Here is an 18,999-nt window from a genome sequence, read left to right as displayed (position 1 = left end):
ACCACTGTGTGCCTGACTTGGTTTAGGTGCTTCTGGTGATTTAAGAGGCATGATCCATGACTTCTAGGAACTTATAGACTAGTGGAAAGGCAAAAGCTGCACCTGACAACCAATTAGAGAAAAATTACACAAGACAGTGCATAAACAAGTATTAATAATGTAGCTAAAACTAATTGTATTAGTCAGCTCAGGCAGCCATAACAAAATACCATAAACCTGATGGTTTAAACAACAGAAATTTATTTTCTCACAATTCTGGAGGCTGGAAGTCCAAGATCAAGGCACCAGCATGGTCAGTTTCTTGTGAGGGTGCACCTCATGGCTTGCAGTCAGACACCTTCCTGCCATATTCTCACATGGCCTTTCCTTGGTGTGTTTGCAGAGAGAAAACTCAAGAGATCTCTCTGGTGTCTTTTCTTATAAGGACACTAATTTTATCAGATCAGCTACCCCCTTCACCATGACCTTATTTAACCTTAATTGCTTCCTTGCTCCAAATACAGCCACATTAGGGGTTAGGGCTTCAACATGTGAATTGGGGTAGGAAGACACACAATTCATTCCATAGCAATGTGTGTGTGTGTGTGTGTGTGTGTGTGTGTGATCACTGTGGCATTTGTATAGACAAAGGATTACAGAGAGATAACAAGAGAACTAGAAAAGCCAGTTAGGAGGCCTTTGTGGTCCTCTAGATTCTAGATGCATTTTGGAGGTAGACCAACAAGGCTTGTTGATGAAGTAGATATAGGAGTGAAGGAGAGCAAAGGCTTACCAAAGACCCCAAGGCTCTTTCTTGGACAAGTGGGTGAATGGTTGATTGATAAAGGGAACACTGAGGGAGGAGTTGGGGGGTGGGACTTGGGGGATCAGCGCATCTCGACTGGTAGCCCTCCAGTCTTCCACCCATAATCCATCCTTCATATCAGTTATTTTTTAACAGTTCAGCTTTAATCATGTTATCTACCTGCTTCAAATACACACACACACACACACACACACAGACACCCTCCCAGAACTTATAGGTCTGAAATTCTTAGTGGAGAACACAAGATCGTTCTAGATTGGGCCCTAGTCTATTTTTCCCACTATGCTATCCCTACTCCTGCCCTAAACCCTGATACCACTATGCCTTCGACCAAGGTACTTCTTCTACTAGGAATGTCCTTCCTCCTACTTGCCTGCTGGATGAAGTCCTACTCTTCCTTCAAATTCCAATCCCCATGTCATCTGTCTGTGAAGTCCTCCCTGGCCACCCCTCCCCTCCATAGTTTATCACTCCCTTCCCTGCAATCCTATAATATCTGACACACATAGTTAACTTGAGACCTTATTATATTGCATTGTAATTCATTTACTCATCTGTCTCCTCAACTATGCTAAATTCAAGGGCAAAAACTGTCTGATCCTCCCCTCCATCCCTAATTCCTACCACAGTCCCTGGAAACAAGCAGGTACTCAGAAAGAAGAAGTACAACAAGCACTCATGGAGTGATTACTATGTGCCTGGCACTGTTTTAAGTGCTTTAGATGCATTATTTATCTGTATCCTCACAACACAACAACCATTATTATCCCCATTTCATAGACGGCTTGCCCAAGTTGACAGAATGAGTAAGTGGCAGAGCTAGGATTCAGACCCAGGCAGGGTGGCTCTGGAGTCTGAGCTCTTCACCACTACCCTACACAACCTCTCTTGCCACCCCACTGTTTTCCTTCTGTTATTTACTTGGAGCCTGGGAGCTGCTTTGATGATGACGGCAGGGAGTGAGGGAATTACTCTACTAAAACCAGAGGCTATAGCAAGGAAGAGAGCTACAGAAACCCGCCCTGCTGGCCTCCATCTTTCCCTTTCCTCCTACTACTAAATTCCTTAAGCACAAGATAGCACATCCTTCTGCAGGGAGAGGAGCAGCCACTGGAGGAAGCCAAAGGAGTTCCCTCTTTCCTCCAAGTCTCACTTTTCTACCCTACATGGCTGCCAGCTTCTCCCTGCCCCAACCATTTGTAGCCAAGGAACTAGGCTTAGCTAACCCATGGGAACTCCAGTTCACATGCAGGCTTAAATTGAGTGTGTGCCCTCTAATATCCCCAGTGGGGCCTAGCTCATTGTGCTCTGCCTATTATTTTGTTTTGTTTTCTTTTGTTTTTGAGGAAGAGTAGAGTTTTCGGTTTTGATTCCCTCAAGAAAGAGAGGTCCCTGCTGTTCTACTCTGAACTAGAGCTAGTTCAGCTCCAGAGCGGAGCCCTCAGGCTAATATAGCAAATAGAAAGAGAAGGTGGCAATCAGGGCAACAACTGCACAGTTGTGTTCATTCCTCCATTTTGCATTCCCTCAGCATTTAGGGACTTGGCTTTGTGCTGTGTTGTTTAGATTTTGAGAATGTTCCAAAGAGTAGAGATGACACAGGGTAAAGGCAGGGTTCCTGAAGCCGGATACACCCAGGTTTGGAGTCCAGCTTCACCACTTACTAGCTGTGTGATGCAGGGAAGTTATTTAACCTGTGTCTTATCTGTTAGGTTCCTCATCTGTCATGGAGCTAATATAGTACCTGCCTCATAGGATGCTTGTTAGGATTTAATGAATTGATCCACATGAAATGCTTAGAACTGTACCCGGTTCATAAGTGCTCTGTAAACATTAGCTGAAACTATTTTTTAAATATCGTATAGTAACAGAGAATATAATAAACACACTTATTCCCACCATTCAGAATTAAAATGTGTTAAGATTTTATCTTATCTTTAAATCCTTAAAAAAAAAAAATCATAGATAAGTTGAATATCCTGTGTCCTTCATTCCCAGTCCTATTCCTCTCCCAATGCCCCCCCAAGGCATCCATTGTCATGAATTTGATGTGTATCTTTCCAGTTCATTTTCACCATGATCAGAAACAAGATTTGGAATTTGGGGGGAATGATTTTTTTTTTAATTGGGACAAATAGTACCATACTGTACATATTGTTTTGCAATCTGCTTTTTTCATTCAATATTTTTTCTCCTTTTATTGTTTTATTCAGTGAAGAGACATTCAATGTTGTTTCTAAGATCTACCCACATACATCCATTTCAGGTCATTAAACTGCTTTATAGTATCTCATCCTGTGGATATTCTGTGTTTTATTTAACTATCCACATCTTTATGGACATTTGGATTGGTCCTAATTTTTTACCACCACAGTCCATTACAATGAGCATTCTTACACTTGGTCCTTGGGCACATGTGCAAGTTTCTGTAGAACACAGACCTGCAAATGGAATTACTGGATCATGAGGTCTGTGCCTTTTCAATTTTACTAGACACTGTGGACCTGGCAGAGGCGGTAGAGTACAGTGAGTAAGAGTGTGACTTGGGGTCTGATATATCTAACTTCAAATCCCAGCTGTGTTACTCCCCAAACTGTGTGACTCAGCAATTCTTTGTGCCTCGGTTGCTCTATCTGTAAAATGAGGAGAACAGTATATATTTCATAGGGTTGTTGTGTGGATTAAATGGGATAATGCATTTAAGGTACGCTACTGACCAAAACATGGTAAGCTATTATTCTTTGTTATTATGTCTTATCACATATTTCCCCCTCAAATTTGAGAATAGACCTTTTGTAAAGTGTAGATATGTGAATATAAAAAATACTAGAAAGACATTCATCAAAGTGTTAACCAGTGTTGGAAATAGGAGTGATCTTTTTTCTTTGTGCTTTTTTATTTTCCAAGTTTTTTGTTTGCTTGTTTTTTGGTTTTGGTTTTGGTTTTGAGATGAGGTCTTACTCTGCAGACAGGCTGGGGTGCAGTGGCGTGATCATAGCTCACTGTAGCCTCGACCTCCTGGGCTCAGGTTATCCTCTTGCCTCAGCCTCCCAAGCAGATGAGACTACAGGCATGTACCACCATGCCTGGTTAATTTTTTAATTTTTTTCTAGAGAAAAGATCTTGCTATGGTGCCCGGGTGATCTAAAACTGGTGGCCTCAAGTGATCCTCCTGCTTTGGCCTCCCAAAATGCTGAGATTACAGGCATGAGCCACCGCACCCAGCCTTTTCCAAGTTTCCTACAAATGAAATGTATTAACTTTGTAAGTAAAAAACAAAATCACAATAAATGCAATTTTTAATGGAAAAGAATGTCAAGTAACTGAGATTTTTGGGAAAAAAAAAAAGAATTTTCTTTCTGGTGAGCAGGAGCGCTGCAAGAATAGTAAAAGAGGTCCTAAGAAATAGCTTTGTAAAAGTTGAAAAACAATGTAAATGTTTACCAGTAGAAGATTGGCTACATATGATACATGTGAAAGAATCTCCAAGATAAGGTATCTAAATGAAAAGGGAATTACAGGACACTGTGTACAATGTGTTTTCTTATTGTATTAAAATGATATTTTTATGCTTACATATGCAGTCTGTCTCTTGAAAGAGTTACAAAAACACTGGTAAGGGAACTGGGTATCTAGGACACAGCAAGGACTTATTCTTTTACAAAATATCCTTTTCTGCCTTTGGAATTTTTAACTAAATACATATATTACTTACTCAAACTTTTTCAATACAATGGTTTTAAAGTAGTTTATGCTAGAATGTAACAGACTTTTTGCAATTATTGTCAGTATCTCCTCAACTACCTTTAAGCTAGCCTCCAAAGTTAGGGCAGGCAGGCTAAATTGGGGCCCTTATTTGCCCTGGTGTCTGGCTCTAGAGTCTATCCTCTTACCAGCTGGTTGTACCCCCCACCCCAATGCAAGAATGATTCAAAAGTTAACCAGGCACAGAAGGGTGGAAAGTGATTCCAGCAGAGCATAACAGCCTGAGTAGAGTGGATGCATGTGGGTTTCTGTCTGTGTGCAACTACAAACAATTGCGTAAAAATTGTAAGGTGGAAAATGGTAAGAGATGCAACTAGAGAGGTGTTTGGAGGCCAAGCTGTGGAGCCAACTCTTTATTAGTCATGCTAAATAGCTTAGACCCTCCTACCAAAGTTGTGGTGTCCCTAAAACTTTTACAGTAAGGCAATAACAAGATCCATTTTGTATTTTTGAGTTTACTTAGGCTGCTGTGTAAAGGATGAATTTGAGAAGGACATGACTGGAGATAGGAAGAGCAACTCAGAAGCTGTTAAGAGATGATGCAGGCCTGAATTTAAAATGTGAGCTAGGATTTGAACTCAGGCCTGCCTGACTCCAAAAATCAAATGTTATTATATTTCTCCATCTAGCACACTGCCTGAAGAAATGAACAATTGAGTTTCTTTGTGCCAGCTTTCCCCACACTGACGCCAGAAGTATACCAGCAGATATATGTCTTTATCTACACTGAGACAAAGAGGAAAAGGCTACCTCTTTTTTTTTTTTTGAGATGGCATCTCACTCTGTCACCCAGGCTGGAGTGCAGTGGCGTGATCTTGGCTCACTACAAGCTCCACCTCCCAGGTTCACACCATTCTCCTGCCTCAGCCTCCCGATTAGCTGGGACTACAGGTGCCCGCCACCATGCCTGGCTAATTTTTTGTGTTTTTAGTAGAGACGGGGTTTCACTGTGTTAGCCAGGGTGGTCTCGATCTCCTGACCTCGTGATCCGCCAGCCTCAGCCTCCCAAAGTGCTGGGATTACAGGCGTGAGCCACCGTGCCCGGTCAAAACTACCTGTTAATAAAGCCTGTGGATTCACAAAAGCAATTCTTTGTGAAGAAGGAAACCTCAAGTACATGGTTTGGCTATTTTTGTCAAGAATTCTTGCTTACAACATCTTGGGGAAACAGTAAGTTTGTATCCTGCCTTGTTCTTTAAATATTTTGCTTTACTACTAGTGTAAATTATCCAATCTAGTTTATACCTCAGGTATAGAAACTTTTAGAGAGGTGTATCATCCATAAATCCGTGAATTCCCAATTTCAAAAAACCGGAATACAAATAACACTGTACAATTAATGCAATTATACATTTTAATCTTTGATGATTCAGAAGGCAATTCATGAATCTGGGGATCTCAAGGTCAATGTCAGAAACATCATTATCTTAAGCTCCTAATAGGGCAGAGTTTCTTAATGCTGTATCCCCAGTGCTTAGTACATAGCAGACTTTCAATGAATGAATAAGTGAATGAATGATAGATGACTGTAGCAGTAGACTGGGTAGACCCTTCTGATCCTATAGCTTTCCTAGGACCAGCTTGTATGCCTTTCTTTTACATCCTTCTCCTATAAGTAGAATACAAAATAACAAGGCTGAGAAGATTGATCTATGGGAGCTTTTTTAGGGGGAGAGGGAAAAATCATCTAATAACTCAATCGTTTTTAAACAGCTTTAGCAAGATATAATTCTCATATCACAAAATTCACCCATTTAAAGAGTACAATTCAGTGGGTTTTAGTATATTCACAAAGTTATGCAACCGTTACCACTACCTAATTCTGGTATGTTATTATCCCCCCTAAAAGAAATCCCATGCTCACTAGCAATCGATCTCCTCTCCCCCCACCCCCTGGAAACAACCAATCTACTTTCTGTCTCTATAGATTTGCTATTCCGAACATTTCATATGAATGGAATCCTGCAATATGTGGTCTTTTATCACTGGCTTCTTTCATTTAACCGAATGTTTTAAAGGGTCATCCATGTTGCAGCATGTATCAGTACTTCCTTTATTTTTATTACCGCATAGGAGCTTTCTGAGCCAGTAATTTGTGGTTTGGGTTATCACAGCATTTCCTACATTTGGACAACTGAGGGAACTCATCTGAAACTGAAAGGAAGCCAGCATGAATACAACCTAGAGTGAATGAGATTACAGCCACCCTCATCTTTGGCAGTGGCATATTTGTGCTGAGCCAAAGATCTGTCTTAATAGGATGGCAGGCCCAAGTTATGTGTTGTGACCTCCTGGTGGCACTGGTCTAGTCTAGGAAGGGCTCATGGGTGCTGGTATAACAGGATGAGGCAAGTGCCTCATAGCTTGTGTTTCTGGCTTGGGCAGAGCTTGGGTGCAATTCCTCGTCTTCAGACATCTGAGAAAAGTATGTCGGGATCTCCTGGTTCCATTTGTTCTGTTTGCCAGTGGGCAGAGTACACTGCACTGTGCAGACAGGTTAGACAGTTTATTGTAGGCTGATGAAAGCAGATTAAAAAACCATCAGCTTGGTGGGAAACTAGCTCAGAATCCAATCCAAATGTCACATGAAATATTTACACAGCCAGGAGATAAACCAAGGGAAACAGTGTGCCCTTTGTGTGTGCTTCTGAGTGTGCAGGCACACACAGAGCTGCTGACCATTTGTCAACTTCCAAGATTTATTCTGTTGCTTCTGGCAAGGGACAGCCTAATGATTTAATAGCTTGTCAACACCTACACAGAGAAACAAGGACTGGCACTTCCTCATTTCTTATTTTCTTTGCTTTAAATAGGAATTTCTATTCCAAGTCACTGGAACCTGGAAATCAGACTGTCAGATTTCTCTTGACTTGAGTGCACAGTTCCTGAATCTGAGCATGATGAATGTTATAACTTTCCTGTTATACAAACACAGGGTTGCTACCCTTTCAGAATGACCCATTGAGTTCATATCCTAAAGCTTGAGTGTTTGCTTCAGACCATTGCCGTGAGCCAATTTCAAATGGAGTGAAACTGTTTTGTTTCTGTCCCATGAACCTCTTGAGTTGAATGCCTGCTTGAGCAATCCAGTGCCTGGTTGCCACATTTACATTTGAGATGGAAAAGTTGTTTAGAGGATTTTAGTGCAGAAGATTGGATTTCGTATGCAGAGTATTATTCTCCAGGCATCCTTGGGCAGTTGTGAGTTCCCTGAAAGAAGACACCATGTCCTCTTCAACTCAGCAAACCCCACAGTGCCTAGCACAGCACCTAGCACACTGTCATCTTGGTTAATTCATTTTCAAACAATTCCACCAAGATCTATGATAGAATGACAACCAGAGGGTTATATTTTATATTAGAATAATGCCTTGTGTATACTGGGTCTTTATCCCAAAGACAGGTAGTATAGCAAAATGGTATAGAGCTCTACTTCTCAAAGTTTAATATGCATATGAATTACCTAGGGCTTGTTAAATGCAAATTCTGATTCAGTTCCTCCAGGCTGAAGCTTGAGATTGTGCCATTCTTGCAAGCTCCTGCGTGGTATAATGTTGCCAAACCAGGTACCACATTTTGAGCACCAAGAATCTAGAGCTATGCTATCCAATATGGTAACCAGTAGCCACTAGTGATTAGTAAGCATTTGAAATGTGGCTAGTCCAAATTGAGATGTGCTGTAAATGTTCAGTACACACCAGATTTTAAAGACTTAGTAAGAAGAAAATGTGAAATATCTTATTAGTAATTTTATATTGGTTATATGTCAAATTGATAACATTTTGAATATGTTAGGTTAAATAAAACATTCTTAAAAATAATTTCACTTGTTTTTTTTAATTTTTATTGTGGCTACTCAGAACATTTTTAATTGTATATGTGGCTCACATTATATTTCTACTAAACAGCACTGGTCTAGAGTAGGAGTAGCAAACTTTTAGAATAAAGGGCTGGGTCATAAATATTTTATGCTTTTCAGACCATGTGATTTCTATCCCAACTACTCAATTCTGCTGTTGTACACAAAAGCAGCCATAGACAGTATGTAAATGAATGAGTATTGGTTGTGCTCCAATAAAACTTTACTTACAAAAACCATTTCTACTAATGGTAGCCTTGAAAACCAACAGTCTACAATCATGGTGAAAACCAGCAGCCTGGCAGCCACCAGAGGGAACAGAATATGGACTAGAATGTTGGAGCTCCTTCCAAGCCTCATTTCTGAACAATTAATATTTGGCCTGTCTAGTGGTTCCTTGAAAGACCCCACTTGCAAGGCTTTTTTTATTAGGCATGATTCAAGAGTGTGCTCAGTGTGAAAAACTTTTTCCTTGGGGTATTTGTCAAAAATAATTAGAGACAAATGATTAACTTTACAGCTGCCTATGGTAATAGATAACAGTTGCGGTGAACATTAAGCTAACCAAAAAGCTTAAAAGTAAATGCTGGGGAATGAGATGTCCATATGGGGCTTAGAAAACCTCCAACAAATACCTGGGAATCTAAAAGGCTGTGCATATGCATAGGATGATAGGCATTCCCAAGGCTTTGCACATGCTCAGAAAACACCTAAGAAAGGCCAAAGTTCTCACCTATGGCTGAACTTCAAGCTCTGTACAAGTGAAGTGCTAAGGCAAAGTTCCCCCTAACACACACACAGAGCATCTTGGTAAAGACTGGGAGACGTACTGGCTCCATGAATTTAAGCAAATCTCTGTACAATCATTAGCTGATGACTAACCTAACCAAGCAGAGACTTCTGTGACCCCACATGACAAAGAATCCAGACTTTGCAGAATTAATTTAGAAAAGCCACTAAACAGGCCAGGTGTGGTGGCTCATGGTTGTAATCCCAGCACTTTGAGAGGCCGAGGCAGGTGGATCACTTGAGGTCAGGAGTTCGAGACCAGCCTAGCCAACGTGGCGAAACCTCGTCTCTACTGAAAATACAAAAGAAAATTAGCCAGGCGTTATGGCGCATGCCTGTAATCCTAGCTACTTGGGAGGCTGAGGCAGGAGAATCTCTTGAACCCAGAAAGTGGAGGTTGTGGTGAGCCGAGATCACGCCACTGCACTCCAGCCTGGGTGACAGAGTGAGACTCTGTCTCAAAAAAAAAATCAAAAATAAAAAAAAAAAACCACTAAACAAATAAACACCAGCAGCAACAACAACAAAACTCTGGGGAGAGGGAGAATTTGTTTTCCAGAGTTACTGCATTATATAATTTTAAACGTTCAATTTTTAACAAAAGTTGTAAGATATGCAAAGAAACAAGAAATGGTGAATACATAGGAAAAAATATCAATCAACATAAACTGTCACTGAGGACATCCAAACACTGCAATTACTAGACAAAGACTTTAAATTAGTTATTTTAAATATGTACCAAAATTTAAAGGAATGTATGACATGTCTCACCAATATCAATAAATATCAATAAATAGAAATTATATTAAAAATAACTAAATGATGGCCGGGCATAGTGGCTCACGCCTGTAATCACAACATTTTGGGAGGCCGAGGCGGGTGGATCACCTGAGGTCAGGAGTTCAAAACCAGCCTGGCCAACATGGCGAAACCCTCTCTCTACTAAAAATACAAAAATTAGCCAGGCGTGGTAGTGGGTGCCTGTAATCCCAGCTACTCGGGAGGCTCAGGCAGGAGAATTGCTTGAACCCTGGAGGCGGAGGTTGCAATGATCCAATATTGCGCCATTGCACTCCAGCCTTGGCGACAAGACTGATCTCAAAAAAAAAAAAAAAATACTGAAGGGAATCCTTCAGGCTGAAGTGAAAGGACACTAAACAGCAACTTGAATCCACATAAAGAAATAAAGACCACCAGTAAGGGTCACTACATAAGTAAATATCAAAGTACAAATATATTTTTCTTTGGAACTCTTTTCTTCTATATATGATTTAAAACACAGCTGCATAAAGCAATAAATTCACTTTGATAAGTGCACAATGTATGAAGATATAATTTGTGTGACAATAACAACACAAAGGAGAGGCATGAAAATGGAGCTATATGGGAACAAACTATGTACTTAGGCCATTTTGTGTTGCTATAACAGAATACCTCAGGCTGGGTAACTTATAAATAAGAGGTTTATTTAGCTCATGGTTCTGGAAGCTAGGAAGTTCAAGAAGCACAGTGCTGGCATTAACTTGGCCTCTGATAAGGGCTTTTGTCCTGTGTCACAACATGGCAAAAGATCAAAGAGTAAGAAGGCACATGCAAAGAGGCACAATCTGAGGGGCTTTATAACAACCCACTCTTGCAGGAACTAATCCATTTCTGCAAGAACTAATCCAGTTTTGCCAGAGTGAGAACTCACTACCATGAGAACGGCACCAAGCCATTCATGAGGAATCTTCTCTCATGACCCAAACAACTCCAACTAGGCCCACCTCCCAACATTGCCACATTGTGGATCAAGTTTTAAATGAGTTTTGGTGGGGATGAACAAACCATATCCAAACCATAACATATACTGTTGAAATTAAGTTGATATTAATCCAAACTGTATTGTTAAAAGTTAAGATGTTAATTATAATACTCAGGCAACCACTAAGAAAATAAATATACATATACATATATATATACACACATACATATATATACACATATTTATACATGTATATAATACATTTTTATATATGTAAACTAACAAGAAAATTAAAATGGTACAGTGGAAGATATCTATTTAATAGAATGCAGTAATGGAGGAATCGAGCAACAAAAAAGCCTAAGACATGGAGAACAAGTAGCAATGTGGCATACATAGACTATGCCTTATCAGTAATTATATTAAATGTAAATGATTAAGCACTCCAATTAAAAATTAGAGATTGGTCAAATGGATTTTAAAAACATAATTCAACTATATGTTGTTCATAAAAGAAATACTTTAAATTCAAAGGCACACATAGGTTGGAAGTAAAAGGATGGCAAAAGATATAGCATGCATATGGTAACAAAAAGAGAGCTGGTGTGGCTATACTAATAGACAAAATTATAAATATATGTCACCTAACAACAGAGCACCAAAACATATGCAACAAAAACTAAAGAAATGAAAAAGAGAAATAAGAAATTTAACAATAATACTTGGAGATGTCAATACCCCATTTTCAATAATAAATAGAACAGCTAGAGAGAAGATCAACAAGGAAATAGATTTGAACAACGTGATAAACCAACTAGAGCAGAATATACATTCTTTTCAAGTGCACGTGGAACATTTTCTAAGACAGAACATAAGTTAAATTACAAAAGAAGTCTCAGTAAATTTAAAAGGATTGAAATCATACAAAGTACTTTGGAATTAAATTAGATGGAAAGGAATGAAATTAGAAATCAATAAATGAAGGAGATTTGGGTAATTCATAAATATGTGGAAATTAAACAGCACACTCCTAATACAAATAGGATGAAGAAGAAATCACGTTGCTTCATGGCCTTTTGGCTAAGTTCAAGTGTAGTATCTGTCCTTATCAGTTTAATATCTGATACATCCTCTATCTAAGGACAATACATTAAATGGATTTTTGGAGCAGGGAGATGGAATAAGGACTAGTTTCCTCCACTCCATGCATCAACCTGGTATTGCAGTACCTCCAGAAATGGTGCACCCCTCCCAATAAAAAAAAAATTAAAAGAAATCACAAAGAAACTTAGAAAATACTCCGAGATGAATGAAAACAAAAACAAAACATGCCAAAACTTATGGAGTGCAATGAATGCAGTACTCAGAGGGAAATTTGTAACTGCAAAGGTCTGCTTAAAAATAAGAAAGATTACAAATTAATAACTTAATCTTTCATCTTAAGAAAATAGAGAAGAGCAAACTAAACCCAAAGCAAGCAGAGGAAAAGAAATAATAAAAATGAGGTGGGGCGTGGTGGCTCACACCTGTAATCCCAGCACTTTGGGAGGCCAAGGCGGGTGGATCACCTGAAGTCAGGAGTTCGAGACCAGCCTGGCCAACATGGTGAAACCCTGTCTCTGCTAAAAATACAAAAATCAGCCAGTCATGGTGGCGTGCTCCTGTAGTCCCAGCTACTCAGGAGGCTGAGGCAGGAGACTCACTTGAACCTGGGAGATGGAGGTTGCAGTGATCCAAGATTGTGCCACTGCACTCCAGCTCTGGGCGAGCGAGACTCTGTCTCAAAAAACTAAATAAATTAAAAATAAAAATTAGAGCAAGAAGAACTGAAATAAAGAATAGAAAAACAATAGAGAAATTTGGTGAAATCGAAAGTTGGTTCTTTGCAAAGCTCAGCAAAATTACAAAACTTTAGGTAGATTTAAGAAAAAAATGTCTCAAATTATGAAAATCAGGAATGACAGTGGAGATATTACTACCCACCTTAGAGAAATAAAAAGGAGTATAAAGAGCCAGGCACAGCGTCTCACGCCTGTGATCCCAGAACTTTGGGGGGCCAAGGCGTGAGGATCACTTGAGCCCAGGAGTTCGAGACTAGCCTGGCCAACATGGTGAGACCTCGTCTCAAAAAAAAAAGAGCATAAAGGAATACTATGAGCAACTGTATGCCAACAAATTTTATAACCTAGATGTAATGAAAATATTCCTAGGAAGACACACAATACCAAAACTAACAAGAAAAAATGGAATGGAATATCTGAATAGACCTAAACCAAGTAAAAGAGATTGAATTAATAATTTTTTGAATTCCCATAAAGAAAACCCCAGGCACATATGGCTTCACTAGTTAATTCTACTGATTGATACCAATAATGGTTGATTTTATTTGTCAACTTTATTGGGCCACAAAAATGCTCAGATACCTGGCTAAACATTATTTCTGGTTGTATGTGTGAGGGTGTTTCCAGAAGAGATTACCATTTGGATTAGTAGACTAAATCAAGAAGATTTTCCTTCTTAGTATGGGTTGGCATCATCCAATCTGTTGAGGGCCTGAATAGAACAAAAGGTGCAGGAAGAATTATCTCTCTCTCTTCTTCCCTTCCCTTCTCTTCCCTCCCTTTCCTTCCCTCCCCACTCCTCCCCTCCCGTCTCTCAATGACTGCTTGAGCTAAGATTTCAGTTTTCTCCTGCCCTAGGACTGGGATTTACACCATCAGCCCTCTGGTTCTCAGGCCTTTGGACTTGGACTAGAACTTACACCATCATTTCTCCTGGTTCTCAAGCCTTCAGACTCAGACTAGAGCTATACAACCAGCTGTCCTTGGACTCCAGTTTGCAGATGGCAGGTCAAAAGTCTTCTCAGCCTCCATAATTGCATGAGCCAGTTCCTCACAATAAATCTATTTTATGTAGATAAATGATAGATTTATTCATCTAGAAATTTATTTTTACATATATTTCTAGAGAGTGAGAGAGAGAGAGAGATATCCTATTTGTTCTCTTTCTCTGGAGAATCCTGACAAATAAAACTTCCCAACTATGAAGCCAGTTCTACCTTTATACCAAAACCAGATAAAGAAATCACAACAGGCTGGGCACAGTGGCTCATGCCTGTAATCCCAGCACTTTGGGAGGCCAAGGCAGGAGGATCACTTGAGCCCAGGAGTTCAATTGAGACCAACCTGGGCAACTTAATGGGACCCCCATCTCTACAAAAAATTTAAAAATTAGCTTAGTGTGATGGTGCATGCCTGTGGTCCCAGCTACTTGGGAGGCAGTAGGTGGAGAGGGTGGGATGGGAACTGTTTGAGCCCAGGAGGTCAAGGCTGCAACAAACTGTGATCACACCACTCCCCTCCAGCCCAGTGACAAAGTGAGACCCTGTCTCCAAAAAAAAAAAAAAAAAGAAAAAGAAAAGAAAAGAAAGTAAAAGACAACTCACAGAATGGGGAAAAAAAAATTTGTGAATCAAAATATTTGCAAATCATATATAAAGGACTTGTATCCAGAATACATTTTTTTTTTTTTTTGAGACAGGGTTTCATTCCCATCACCCAGGCTGTAGTACAATGACGTGATCTCGGCTCACTGCAACCTCCGCCTCCCGGGCTCAAGCGATTCTCCTGCCTCAGTCTCCTAAGTAGTTGGGACTACAGGCGTGTGCTACTGCACCAGGCTAATTTTTGTATTTTTTGTAGAGATGGGGCTTCACCATGTTGCCCAGGTTGGTCTTGAACTCCTGACCTCAAGTGATCCGCCTGCCTCATCCTCCCAAAGTGCTGGGATTGCAGGCATGAGACATGGCACCCAGCCTCAGAATACATTTTTAAAACCCTTAGTACTCACCTAGCAGGCCAGGTGCAGTGGCTCATGCCTGTAATCCCAGTGCTTCGGGAGGCCAAGGCAGGAGGATCACTTGAGCCCAGGAGTTCAAGACCAGCCTGGGCAACATAGCAAGACCCCCATCTCTACAAAAACTTCTTTAAAAAATTAGGTGGGCATGTTGGTGTGCACCTGCAGTTTTAGTTACTTGGGAGGCTGAGGCGGGAGGATTGCTTGAGCCCAGCAGTTTGAGGCTGCAGTGAGCTATGATTGTACCACTGCACTCCAGCCTGGGTGACAGAGTGAAACCCCACCTCTAAATAATAATAGCAAAATAACCCAGTTTTAATATGGGCAAAGGATACACATAGACATTTCTCCAAAGAAGATATACAACTGGTCAATAAATATATGAGGAAATGCCTGACATCATTAGTCATTAGGGAAATGCAAATCCCAAACCACTATGAAATATCACCTCACTCCTACTAAGATGACAATAATCAAAAAGATGGATAATAGCAAATGTTGACAACAATGCAGAGAAATTGGAACCCTCATACATTGCTGGTGGAAATATAAAATGGTGCAGTCACTTTGGAAAACAGCACGGCAGTTCCCTAAAAAGTTAAATAGAGTTACCAAATGACCCAGAAATTCTATTCCTAGATATATAACCACATATGTTCACACAAGAATGTGTACACAGATTTTCATAGCAGCACTATTCATAATAGCCAAAACTTGGAATCAACCCAAATGTCCATCAACTGATAAATGGATAAGCAAAATGTGTATCTATACAATGGAATTCAGCCATAAAAAGAACAAATTACTGATACATACTACCATATGGATGAACTTTGAAAACATTATGCTAAGTGAAAGAAAGACATAAAAGGCCACATATTCCATTATTCCATTTGTATGAAATGTCCAGAATATGAAAATCCATAAAGACAGAAAGTAGATTCCTGGTTGCCAGGGCATAGGGGAACAAGAAGTGAATGCTCAATGGATGTGAGGTTTCCTTCATGGGTGATGAAAATGTTCTGGAATTAGCTAGTGGTTGCACACCTTTGTAAATATGCTACTTGTGAATATACTAAACAATGCACTCTAAAAGGGTAAATTATATCTCAAGGAAAAAAAAAGGCAAAGGGACAGATTTGGCTCATGAGCCATAGTTTGTCAACTCCTGGTCTAAAGCAATGATTTTTGGAGTCACACAGACCACAGTTAGAATCCTAATTTTCAACTTATGAGCTCTATGACCTTGGACAAGTCACTTAATAGCTTTAAGCCTCACTTTTCTTTTTTATATGTTGGGGATATGTATAGTATCTCCTTTGTATTGTGTGAGGGTGGAGTTAGGTCAAATATAAGCTCCATGAAGGCACTCTATCTCCAGGGCCTAGAACTGGCAGGCTCTCAATATACATGAATGAATAACTAAAGGATTTAACACAGTTGCTGACTCATCATAATAAACAATAGCAAATCCTTATACAGTATTTACTGTATTACAGGTACTATTCTAAGTGCTTTGCAGAACTTTATTTTATTTAATACATAGTATTACTATCATCCTCATTTTCCAGATGAGGAAACTAAGGTACAGAAAAATTATGTAACTTGCCCAAAATTACACAGCTAGCAAATGGTACAGCTAAAATTAAAACCCAGGCAGTTGTGCTCATAAGTCTATGCAATAAATGTTGAATGTCAATTATCATCATCATCATCATTATCATAGAGTTTAAAACATATCCAAGGATACAGATCTCCTTTCTCCTTTTGGTATCTAAGCACATACTAACAACTCTACTTCCTCAGTGTTTGATTTAGGGTGAGGATGCTTCCCAAGTCTCTGATATTCTGCTAGAGAACATATTCATTCTTTCATCCATCCATTCATTCATGTATTTATCAAGCATGTACAGGATCCCTACTGTGTTCTAGGCCCTGTGCTATATAGAGATAAAAAAGACATACTCTCTATCCTGAAAGAGCTCAATGTCTAGTCGGGAAGACAACTATAATCCACAGTGATAAGTGCTGTAGTAGAGATTATGTAAGAGTGCTATGGAAGCAGAGAAGACCCAAGCAGGGAATAGTGTGGAGGTAGGAGGAAGGAAGGACCTGTGAACACTTCCTGGAGGAAGTGGTACCTGGAGAATGTTCCCAAAAAGGAATGTGGATTAGTCGGGTGTAGGAAGGGAGAAATAAGTCAAGATTAGGTTAAAGTATGCATATATATATATAGACTGAAAGGCCCAGGAGCCCTTGGTGAAACCCAGGGAACAAACGGCACAGAGTCCAACATGACCAAAATCCAGGTGGCAGAGGGGACCTGAAAAAGCTCCTGAGGGTCCAAGTGCCATTCAAGTTTGGTCCTGAGCAACTAACTACCCAGCATTCCCCAACCCCTTACCCTACTTTATTTTTCTCTGCAGCACTTATCACCATCTGACATGTACATGCTTGTTTATTTACTATCTGTCCCCTCCCACTAAAATGTGAGCTCCCTGAAGGCAGAGACTTTGTTTTGTTCACTGCTATATCTCCTTTGACTACTACATATACACGTTTGGATTGCCTGCATTCATAGGCACTCAATAAGTATTCTTAAATAAATGAATGAGTGAAATAAAATCAATAAACTAATGTCCTGAGAGCTCTAGGGAAGACAGAGATGATTAAGATACAGGACCCAACTTCCAGGAACTTATAGGCTTGGAGAGAGACCTAATACATGAACATGAGTGCCTCTTGCACTCTGTCTCCTCTCTTCTTTCACTTCCTGCTTTCTCTCCTAGAACTTTCAGACCGTTGTCTGACCATTCAAAATTCCCCATCCCTCACAAATATTTCTCCACTGCATCCAGGACTTCCTAGTTCCCAAAAGTGGCTCATGTTCCAACATACATCTGCCCTCCTTCCTGGCCCTGCCCATCCAAAATCTCATTCCTGGTAGCTGTCCAAGTCTACTAGATGTTGTTAGCATGCTCAAACTAATTTTCACTAATGTATGACTCACTTCCAGAGTAGTCTAGGGTATATTACTTTTTTAACTTTTCATTACGGGAACTTTCAAACATAAATAAAGCAGAGAGAAGAGTATAATGAACCCCCATGTACCCATCACCCAGCTTCAACAATTGCCAATATTACCATTCCTATTTCTTCTATCCCCCATTTTTTTTCTGAAGAATTTTAAAGCTGATCCCAGGTATCATACTATTTCATAGCTGATGGCCTATAAATATTTTAGTATGTATCTCAAACAGATAAGGACCTTTTCTTAACATAAACACAATACCATTATCAAACTCAACAAAATTAATAATCCCTTATCATCTGTGGTGGTTAATACTGAGTGTCAACTTGATTGGATTGAAGCATACAAAGTATTGATCTTGGGCATGTCTGTGAGGGTGTTGCCAAAGGAGATTAATATGAGTCAGTGGGCTAGGAAAGGCAGACCCACCCTTAATCTGGGTGGACACAATCTAATCAGCTGCCAGCGCAGCTAGAATATAAGCAGGCAGAAAAATGTGAAAGCAGAGACTGGCCTAGCCTCCCAGCCAACTTATTTCTCTCATGCTGGATGCTTCCTGCCCTCGAACATCAGACTCCAGGTTTTTCAGTTTTGGAACTCGGACTGGCTCTCCTTGCTCCTCAGCCTGCAGACAGCCTATTGTGGGACCTTGTGATCATGTGAGTTAATACTTAATAAACTCCCCCTTGGCCAGGCACGGTGGCTCACACCTGTAATCCCAGCACTTTAGGAGCCCAAGGCAGGTGGATCATGAGGTCAGGAATTCGAGACCAGCCAGGCCAACATGGTGAAACCCCATCTCTTCTAAAAATACAAAAATTAGCCAGGCGTGGTGCCGCACGCCTGTAGTCCCAGCTAGTCAGGAGGCTGAGGCAGGAGAATGGCTTCAACCTGGGAGGTGGAGGTTGCAGTGAACCGAGATCGTGCCACTGCACTCCAGCCTGAGCGACAGAATGAAACTTCGTCTCAAAAAACCATGTAGTTCTGTTTCTCTGGAGAACCCTAATACATCAGCTAATACCAATCTCTGTTAAATTTTACCCAGTTGTCCCCAAAATATCCCTTACATGGATTTGTTCAAATCAGCCTCCAAAGAAGGCCCATACATTAGACATATACTTGTTAGGTTTAAGGCTACTTGATAAAATTTC

The 18,999-nt window shown here is 40.2% G+C and overlaps 1 protein-coding gene and 1 non-coding gene across 6 annotated transcripts in view; both read left to right on the top strand.

Annotated features, from left to right (window-relative positions):
* The window catches only part of HDAC8 (histone deacetylase 8), a 240,898-nt gene that overhangs the window by 181,141 nt on the left and 40,758 nt on the right, over positions 1-18,999 (top strand). The window lies entirely within an intron of this gene.
* LOC129025601 (U2 spliceosomal RNA) lies at positions 12,023-12,213 on the top strand. The gene has a single exon (XR_008497341.1). It is a non-coding gene; the product is annotated as a U2 spliceosomal RNA (small nuclear RNA).

This window comes from Pongo pygmaeus, chromosome X (genome assembly GCF_028885625.2).
Source record: "Pongo pygmaeus isolate AG05252 chromosome X, NHGRI_mPonPyg2-v2.0_pri, whole genome shotgun sequence".
Classification (NCBI taxonomy): Eukaryota; Metazoa; Chordata; class Mammalia; order Primates; family Hominidae; genus Pongo; species Pongo pygmaeus.
Note: the sequence above shows the minus strand (reverse complement) of the source record. Positions and strands in the feature narration are given on the sequence as shown.